Here is an 8,940-nt window from a genome sequence, read left to right as displayed (position 1 = left end):
TGACCATAACAGGGTTGACGATTTCATGTTAAATCAGCCATAAATCTCGTCAGGCACAGTGGACGCGTCATAATAAATAAAGTAACAGGTTTGACCGTAACAGGGCTGACGAAGTCATGTCATAAATCCATCCGGCACAGCGGACGCGTCATAATAAATAAAGTAACAGGTTTGACCGTAACAGGGCTGACGAAGTCATGTCATAAATCCATCCGGCACAGTGGACGCGTCATAATAAATAAAGTAACGCGTCATAATACCCCTAAAAATGGTTCCAATGGTTTTTACGCCATTCATTTTTCACATTGGGAATTTTACAAAAATGTTTTATTAATTGTGTGTTTGGTGTAGGCTTACTTATGCGTGATGTTTTGATAGCCGTGTAATTCTCTCTTGGATAAGGTGAGTTTTAGCAATATATTCAACTCAATTTCCTCTAATAAATTCGTGACCTTGTCGGAGAGAGACATGATGCACGGACCTGGATCGCTGTCTTGAAAAGCAAACTCCCTACGCAGCAGGCCAATAGGGTAATTCATGACTGAGCAAATACAACTCTGCCTCTTCCAGAAAGGATAACTGCCATACTTCTGTCAGAAAGTGGTGACAGGTACAATCTTAGAGATGGAAACACTATTTCAAAAATGATCTTTAAAAGATATACGGTATATATATGTTCTGAACAATCTGCTATGTAATGAGTGCAATTCGCCGGCAGGTGGCAGCAACCCAAATCCACGGTGTAGTTTCTCGTCGAGATTATTTCTGGCACTTCCGTGTCCGGTGAACCATCTTCACATTTGGAACAACTTGTCCACTGTACGGTATGATCTATCTTCAAATGGCATCTAAACGTCGATATTTTAATGTTTGCAACGTATATTCTATGGGGACAAATGATAAAGTTTGATATTTAAAAAAAACTTGAATTCTGTTTGGTCAATGATTGGTTGATATCCACCGCAGCTGGGCTCTGACCTTGCAGTGTTGGCTAGGCAACTAACTAGCTAACTGCTAGACCTTCAGCGGACTCTTGCTCTTTGAACGTAAAATATGAATTTGTATGTCTAAAATATAACTATATGATGATGATATGGCTAAGTATACAATATCCACTTAGCTACATTTTTGGATTGTAGTAGCTAGGCAAAGCTAACGACTATTTGTTAGTTAGTTTAGTAGCTTGAGAGCTAATTTAGCAAAAACGTTAACCAGCTTGCCATCTGTCAGCAAACATGAGTTTGGCGCTGTCAGAACTTCTGTTGGCTTTTTTTGTGTTGGTTAGGACTCAGATCAGTTAGCCAGATCAGTTAGATAATAGCTACATCTCTAACAGTAGCCACTACATGACCGTGTTGTTGAAGAGTCAGGCTAGCTAGTTTCTAATCTCAGTGCACTTCAAATTGTCACCTGTGTGTGACCGCAACCTGCCTGATCGGTGTGGTCATGCATTGGGGTGCAGTAGGACATGCATGTACAATCCATCCCCTCAAGTGTCGGTTTTCTAATTTCATGTTATGATCTGTATCTCTTGTGGGTTTTAGCAGCTCTATTGAAGGACTTTTATTGACCCCTTTTCCAATCTTTGACAGACACAGACAGAAAGATGGCTGGGAAACGTGCAGCATTGAAAGCCATTGACTGGTTGGCCTTTGCTGAGAGGGTTCCCCCAACCAGAGGGCCATGTTCAACAACCTCAAGACGCGCTCAGACGCCATCGGCGCCAAGTACGTAGCCTACCCAGAGTTAACATTTAGGCCTAGTTCATGACTAGCACTTCAGAGCCAGCCAATAGAGGTAAAACTTTCTCTTGCATTGATGTCAATGGGAAAATGAGTAAAACATTTTTAGGATTCTTCCATCTAGCGTTTTATTTGCCTATGTGAAGGGCGTGTAGTTGGAATTGAATTACAAAGTATTGTCAACCAAGACACGCAGGTCGCTGCAAAGTGAGTGTCTGTACATGCATGCTACTGTCAATGGAAATCTCCACAATCTCTTTCCCACAATGATTGTTTTATAAGTGACATCAATGAGCTGTTGTTGATGGCTCTGTCTACAGGCTGTCCTCTCTGCCAGAGAAGCCTGTTACCATCGACTGGAGCTTCTATAAGACCAACGTGGCCAGAGCCGGCATGGTAGCTGAGTTTGAATCCAAGGTGAGATCCTAAGGCCTGTGAGTTTCATATGAGCTCTACCCGGGGAAAAAAGTTAAACACTTAACTACACTGAACAAAAATCTAAACATTCCATGCAAAATGTTAATGCATTTACTGAGTTACAGTTCATATAAGGAAGTCAGTCAATTAAAATGTATTAATTAGCCCCTAATCTATGGATTTCACATGACTGGCCAGGGGTGCAGCCATGGGTGGGCATGAGGGCATAGGCCCACCCACTGGGGGGCAAGACCCAGCCAATCAGAATGAGTTTTTCCTTTAGCTTTATTATAGACAGAAATGCTGCTTGGTTTCATCAGCTGTCTGGTTGGCAGGTGTCAGACCATCCCGCAGGGGAAGAAGCCTGATGTGGACGTCCTGGGCTGCCGTGGTTCCACATGGTCTGTGTTTGTGAGGCCGGTTGGATGTACTGCCCCCCCCCCCAAAAAATGCTGTAGGCTCAATGGTATAGAAATGACAATTTAATCATCTGGCAACAATGGTGGACATTCCTGCAGCCAGCATGTCAATTGCACGCTCCCTCAAATCTTGAGACATCTGTGGCATCGTGTGACAACTGCACATTTTGGAGTGGCCTTTTATTGTCCCCAGTACAAGGTGCACCTGTGAAATCATCATGCTGTTCAATCAGCTTTTTGATATGCCACACCTGTCAGGTGGATTAAATATCTTGGCAAAGAAGAATTGATCAGTAACAGGAATGCAAAAAAAACATTTTGCGTATAGAAGATGTTAGGTAATCTTTTATTTCAGCTCATGAAACATATGACCAGCACTTTACATGTTGTGATTATATTTTTGTTCGGCATATTAGTCTGGTATTTAGTATCCTGTCCACTGTGTGGTACTGTAACACTGGTTCAGTCATCTGGTATGTAGTATCCTGTCCACTGTGTGGTACTGGTTCAGTCATCTGGTATGTAGTATCCTGTCCACTGTGTGGTACTGGTTCAGTCATCTGGTATGTAGTATCCTGTCCACTGTGTGGTACTGTAACACTGGTTCAGTCATCTGGTATGTAGTGTCCTGTCCACTGTGTGGTACTGGTTCAGTCATCTGGTATGTAGTATCCTGTCCACTGTGTGGTACTGTAACACTGGTTCAGTCATCTGGTATGTAGTGTCCTGTCCACTGTGTGGTACTGTAACACTGGTTCAGTCATCTGGTATGTAGTGTCCTGTCCACTGTGTGGTACTGGTTCAGTCATCTGGTATGTAGTGTCCTGTCCACTGTGTGGTACTGGTTCAGTCATCTGGTATGTAGTATCCTGTCCACTGTGTGGTACTGTAACACTGGTTCAGTCATCTGGTCTGTAGTGTCCTGTCCACTGTGTGGTACTGGTTCAGTCATCTGGTATGTAGTATCCTGTCCACTGTGTGGTACTGGTTCAGTCATCTGGTATGTAGTATCCTGTCCACTGTGTGGTACTGTAACACTGGTTCAGTCATCTGGTCTGTAGTATCCTGTCCACTGTGTGGTACTGTAACACTGGTTCAGTCATCTGGTATGTAGTATCCTGTCCACTGTGGTACTGTAACAACATTATTAGTCTGGTATGAAATGGCATGCTGGAATGTGGATTCAGTTTACATCACGACTAAGCTGTTTCAGAGTAGAACATCCCTGTCAGACATCGGTGTCAGCCGGAGATGGGTACTGGAACTTCATGCTTCAGTCAGTCAAATGTATTTATATTGGTGTTGCCAAGATACCGCTGTCTCAGTACTAGGAAGTGAAGAAGCCGAGGAAACAGCATGAAGCAGACGTTTCTTGAGGAAAACAGTCCTAATGTTGCCTCGTTGTCGGCCAGACGTTTCTTGAGGAAAACAGTCCTAATGTTGCCTCATGTTGTCGGCCAGACGTTTCTGAGGACAACAGTCCTAATGTTGCCTCATGTTGTCGGCCAGACGTTTCTGAGGACAACAGTCCTAATGTTGCCTCATGTTGTCGGCCAGACGTTTCTGAGGACAACAGCCCTAATGTTGCCTCATGTTGTCGGCCAGACGTTTCTGAGGAAAACAGTCCTAATGTTGCCTCATGTTGTCGGCCAGACGTTTCTGAGGAAAACAGTCCTAATGTTGCCTCATGTTGTCGGCCAGACGTTTCTGAGGACAACAGTCCTAATGTTGCCTCATGTTGTCGGCCAGACGTTTCTGAGGACAACAGTCCTAATGTTGCCTCATGTTGTCGGCCAGACGTTTCTGAGGACAACAGTCCTAATGTTGCCTCATGTTGTCGGCCAGACGTTTCTGAGGACAACAGTCCTAATGTTGCCTCGTTGTCGGCCAGACGTTTCTGAGGACAACAGTCCTAATGTTGCCTCATGTTGTCGGCCAGACGTTTCTGAGGACAACAGTCCTAATGTTGCCTCATGTTGTCGGCCAGAGTCACATCTGTTTATTATTCAAGCTTTAACACACAATAATTATTTAGAATCTGTAGGTTTTAAAGGACCATAGAGTTCAGTCTGCTTCGTTTTGTCTTTTTTTGCCAAGGAACATCTGAGATGGTGGTATTTTAATGGTGGTATTGTGATGGTGGTATTGTGATGGTGGTATTGTGATGACACTCATTTATAAAGCCCTTTTTACAACAAAATTTGTCCCAAAGTGCTTAACAGTTAATATTGGTCTGTTCTATTTGTTGTCCTCATCCCACCCCTGTCCTCATCCCACCCCTGTCCTCATCCCACCCCTGTCCATATCCCACCCCTGTCCCCCTCATCCCACCCCTGTCCCCCTCATCCCACCCCTGTCCCCCTCATCCCACCCCTGTCCCCCTCATCCCACCCCTGTCTCCCTCATCCCACCCCTGTCTCCCTCATCCCACCCCTGTCTCCCTCATCCCACCCCTGTCTCCCTCATCCCACCCCTGTCTCCCTCATCTCACCCCTGTCTCCCTCATCTCACCCCTGTCTCCCTCATCTCACCCCTGTCTCCCTCATCTCACCCCTGTCTCCCTCATCTCACCCCTGTCTCCCTCATCTCACCCCTGTCTCCCTCATCCCACCCCTGTCTCCCTCATCCCACCCCTGTCTCCCTCATCTCACCCCTGTCTCCCTCATCTCACCCCTGTCTCCCTCATCTCACCCCTGTCTCCCTCATCTCACCCCTGTCTCCCTCATCTCACCCCTGTCTCCCTCATCTCACCCCTGTCTCCCTCATCTCACCCCTGTCTCCCTCATCTCACCCCTGTCTCCTATCCTCATCTCCCTCATCTCACCCCTGTCTCCATCTCCTCATCTCCCTCATCTCACCCCTGTCTCCATCTCCCTCATCTCACCCCTGTCTCCATCTCCTCATCTCCCTCATCTCACCCCTGTCTCCATCTCCTGTCTCCCTCATCTCACCCGTCTCCAACTCCTGTCTCCCTCATCTCACCCCTGTCTCCATCTCCTGTCTCCCTCATCTCACCCCTGTCTCCCTCTCCTGTCTCTCTCATCTCACCCCTGTCTCCCTCTCCTGTCTCCCTCATCTCACCCATCTCCTATCCTCCTCAGTTCTCAGCCCTGACCATCCCTGAGCCCAAGGACACAGCCACAGCCGCCATCAACACACAGGAGGCCGAGGCGGTGAGTAGTAGCTCTGGGTTAAAAGTTACTGTGCAGAATGACTCTTCACTGCTCTGCTATAGTGATTCAGAATGACTCTTCACTGCTCTGCTGTAGTGGTTCAGAATGACTCTTCACTGCTCTGCTGTAGTGATTCAGAATGTCTCTTCACTGCTCTGCTGTAGTGGTTCAGAATGACTCTTCACTGCTCTGCTGTAGTGATTCAGAATGACCCTTCACTGCTCTGCTATAGTGATTCAGAATGACTCTTCACTGCTCTGCTGTAGTGATTCAGAATGACTCTTCACTGCTCTGCTGTAGTGATTCAGAATGACTCTTCACTGCTCTGCTGTAGTGATTCAGAATGACTCTTCACTGCTCTGCTGTAGTGATTCAGAATGACTCTTCACTGCTCTGCTGTAGTGGTTCAGAATCACTGCTCTGCTGTAGTGGTTCAGAATCACTGCTCTGCTGTAGTGGTTCAGAATCACTGCTCTGCTGTAGTGGTTCAGAATCACTGCTCTGCTGTAGTGGTTCAGAATCACTGCTCTGCTGTAGTGATTCAGAATCACTGCTCTGCTGTAGTGATTCAGAATCACTGCTCTGCTGTAGTGATTCAGAATCACTGCTCTGCTGTAGTGATTCAGAATCACTGCTCTGCTGTAGTGATTCAGAATCACTCTTCGCTGTGCTCCACCTCATTCCTGTATTAATATTACAGTAGCTAGCTAATTGTTGTATTGTTCTCTGTCATGGAGGAAGAGGTGATGAATGAGCTCAGTTCCATTTCAAGAGGCAACGCCTCATTATGCAAAGCACTCACTGCTCTTGATGCCTCCTCCATTATTATTGGTTATATTTCTTCTTTGTTTCAGAACAAAGCTGCTGTTGCCTACGTGGAGGCTTCCAAAGCTCGTATTGGCCAGTATGAGAAGGAGGTGGGTTACACACATGCCACTCCAAACCCCACACACACTCCCCTACACCCGGAATTCCCTAGAATGTCTCTTTATATTTTAGGATTTTAGTACACAGTCAGCAGTAGACCCCCTGAGAGACTCTACTATTTAGAGACATGTACAGTACCAGTCAAAAGTCTGGACATACCTACTGATTCAAGGGTTTTTCTTTATTTTTACTATTTTCTACATTGTAAAAATACATTTTCCTTTTACACTATTTTGGTTACTTCATGGTTCCATATGTGTTATTTCATAGTTTTAATGTCTTCACTATTATTCTACAATGTGGGATATAGTAAAAAATAAAGAACCCCTGTAAGGAGTAGGTGTAGTATTGTAGTTCTCTCTGATCCACCTTCCCCTCTTCCACTATTTAGAGACATGTAGTTCTCTCTGTTGATCCACCTTCCTCTCTTCCACTATTTAGAGACATGTAGTTCTCTCTGTTGATCCACCTTCCTCTCTTCCACTATTTAGAGACATGTAGTTCTCTCTGTTGATCCACCTTCCTCTCTTCCACTATTTAGAGACATGTAGTTCTCTCTGTTGATCCACCTTCCTCTCTTCCACTATTTAGAGACATGTAGTTCTCTCTGTTGATCCACCTTCCTCTCTTCCACTATTTAGAGACATGTAGTTCTCTCTGTTGATCCACCTTCCTCTCTTCCACTATTTAGAGACATGTAGTTCTCTCTGTTGATCCACCTTCCTCTCTTCCACTATTTAGAGACATGTAGTTCTCTCTGTTGATCCACCTTCCTCTATTCCACTATTTAGAGACATGTAGTTCTCTCTGTTGATCCACCTTCCTCTATTCCACTATTTAGAAACATGTAGTTCTCTCTGTTGATCCACCTTCCTCTATTCCACTATTTAGAGACATGTAGTTCTCTCTGTTGATCCACCTTCCTCTCTTCCACTATTTAGAGACATGTAGTTCTCTCTGTTGATCCACCTTCCTCTCTTCCACTATTTAGAGACATGTAGTTCTCTCTGTTGATCCACCTTCCTCTATTCCACTATTTAGAGACATGTAGTTCTCTCTGATCCACCTTCCTCTCTTCCACTATTTAGAGACATGTAGTTCTCTCTGATCCACCTTCCTCTCTTCCACTATTTAGAGACATGTAGTTCTCTCTGTTGATCCACCTTCCTCTATTCCACTATTTAGAGACATGTAGTTCTCTCTGTTGATCCACCTTCCTCTATTCCACTATTTAGAGACATGTAGTTCTCTCTGTTGATCCACCTTCCTCTATTCCACTATTTAGAGACCTGTAGTTCTCTCTGTTGATCCACCTTCCTCTCTTCCACTATTTAGAGACCTGTAGTTCTCTCTGTTGATCCACCTTCCTCTATTCCACTATTTAGAGACCTGTAGTTCTCTCTGTTGATCCATCTTCCTCTCTTCCACTATTTAGAGACATGTAGTTCTCTCTGTTGATCCACCTTCCACTATTTAGACATGTAGTTCTCTCTGTTGATCCACCTTCCACTATTTAGAGACATGTAGTTCTCTCTGTTGATCCACCTTCCACTATTTAGAGACATGTAGTTCTCTCTGTTGATCCACCTTCCTCTCTTCTAGCTGGAGAAGTTCCAGAACATGATTCCCTTCGACCAGATGACCATCGATGATCTGAACGACACGTTCCCTGAGACCAAGCTGGACAAGGAGAAACACCCGTACTGGCCTCACAAGCCCATCGCTGAGCTGTAAACTGGCCCCTTCCTAGATAATATACTTTCCTCTGGTGAAGGGTTGTATAGTGTCCTCTGTATAAAGTCAAGTCCTGTTTCATCGACAGACAGTTTGTGAAATAACTGCTTATTGTTATTGAGCGACTGAGAAAGGTCATCTGATCCTTTGAATGGAAATAAACATTTATGGAAATTGAATATGATTTGTGTCATTATTTTGTGCAACGTTTATTTAACATAAGACTCTTAAGGGGATTTATAGTAGTTAAACCTATTTTGCGAGGGCACATTTTTTATGTTCGTTCATCAATTCGTGTGAAAGGATTTTCCATAATCACTTAGAGTAAGGGAATATCCTGGTGTTCTGTGTTGATTCAGTATTATAGGACTGTTGTATTAGGCTACGGCAGACGTGCTGCTCGTTTCTCTTGGACAACCCTCTCCCCTCTCCATCTGTCCACATCGGTTCCCTCCAGAGAAGATCTCACCATCTCCTGGGAAGGAGTAAGGGAATCTACTGGTGCTTTCTGTTGGACAACCCTCTCCC

General features: G+C 44.8%; 1 pseudogene; it reads left to right on the top strand.

The window, feature by feature from the left end:
- Nucleotides 1-1,592: 1,592 nt before the first annotated feature.
- Nucleotides 1,593-8,591, top strand: LOC135534452 (ATP synthase subunit d, mitochondrial-like; annotated as a pseudogene).
- Nucleotides 8,592-8,940: the final 349 nt, after the last annotated feature.

This window comes from Oncorhynchus masou, unplaced genomic scaffold, assembly GCF_036934945.1.
Source record: "Oncorhynchus masou masou isolate Uvic2021 unplaced genomic scaffold, UVic_Omas_1.1 unplaced_scaffold_3421, whole genome shotgun sequence".
Classification (NCBI taxonomy): domain Eukaryota; kingdom Metazoa; phylum Chordata; class Actinopteri; order Salmoniformes; family Salmonidae; genus Oncorhynchus; species Oncorhynchus masou.
Note: the sequence above shows the minus strand (reverse complement) of the source record. Positions and strands in the feature narration are given on the sequence as shown.